General features: G+C 31.6%; 1 non-coding gene across 1 annotated transcript; it reads left to right on the forward strand.

Moving 5' to 3' along the window:
* The first annotated feature begins 519 nt into the window (after positions 1-519).
* On the forward strand, positions 520-591 carry TRNAH-GUG (transfer RNA histidin (anticodon GUG)). Its single transcript has one exon. It is a non-coding gene; the product is annotated as a tRNA-His (tRNA).
* The last annotated feature ends 693 nt before the right edge of the window (positions 592-1284 follow it).

Raw genomic sequence — 1284 nt, forward strand, 5'->3', positions numbered from 1 at the left:
TAGATCATGTTGATTTTTTGTATTAATTAGTAATATTTTATTTGTGTGATTTTATTATCTATGTTATTGAATATTTTAGTACAATATTATGACTCATCTCAAATTATTATTTTATTTTCTTAGAAAATATATTATATAGTTGTATCCTACTAGGACTAAAATAAATATTTGGAGCACAAGTTACTTATTTTATGTTATTAAGAATTTACCGTAAAAAAACCCGAAAACCCAAAAAAAATCGAAAAATCCGAGATTGAAAAACCCGACTTTATTGGTTTGATTTGGTTTATTAATTTATTTTTTATTTCCGACACCATTAGTTTGGTTTGGTAATTAAAAAATCTGAATCAATCCGATTTATGTACACCCCTGCTCAAGATCATCGAATTGATGATTTTGATTTCAAAACCACGATTCGTATCTCTTTGTTTAATGGCGCACACATGTATAGGGTTGGACAAAGTCTAACGTCTGGTTTTGTATTTACAAAAGAGATTAACTTAAATCTATTACAAGAATGTGGCTGTAGTTTAGTGGTGAGAATTCCACGTTGTGGCCGTGGAGACCTGGGCTCGAATCCCAGCAGCCACATCTATTTTGCTTTTACTTTCTCGATTTTTAAAATAAATAGCCCACCAGTGATGCAAACAATCCTAATTTCTTGTAGGGTAGCAGTTTATGACTTTTTTGATGATTACTCGTTAATTTTTGTCCTCAAACCGACGCCATTATGGGTGAATCATCATGTATTTTCCTGTTTATTCTTTAATTTTTGTTAAATATTTTTTTTTGTTTGGTTATTTTACCTGTATCCGCTGTTTTTGATCGGATAAGTAAATGATGAAAATCAATTATCATCTTGCACTTTGTAGAGCTTTTTTCAACACTCAACAGGCAGCAAATTTTGGTAAATATGATCCATATAAAGTATACGAAAATCAAGTAATCCCTTAAAGAGAAAGGATAGAATTAGAGCAGAACAATTACTAGTATACAATGGCAATATTTTGAATCATGTACTACCACTATCAACACATGTGGATGTAGTGGGATGAATGAGTTGTTGCGTTTTTAGTTCAAAAATTGAGGTGAATAGGAAATAGTGGGGAAAATAAAATTTTATTTTTTCGTCCTTTACAAAGAAATATTGTCCCAAATTGGAGGAGGAAAGCTCATTTGTTGGGTTATATATATATAGTTGCACTTCTTCTAGCTCTTAAAGAATTGAGAAGAAGTTAAGCCTCGTGCTGTCGTCGTCGCTCGCTCGACTTCGACTTCGGTCAA

Source organism: Nicotiana tomentosiformis, chromosome 8 (genome assembly GCF_000390325.3).
Source record: "Nicotiana tomentosiformis chromosome 8, ASM39032v3, whole genome shotgun sequence".
In the NCBI taxonomy this organism is placed as follows: Eukaryota; Viridiplantae; Streptophyta; class Magnoliopsida; order Solanales; family Solanaceae; genus Nicotiana; species Nicotiana tomentosiformis.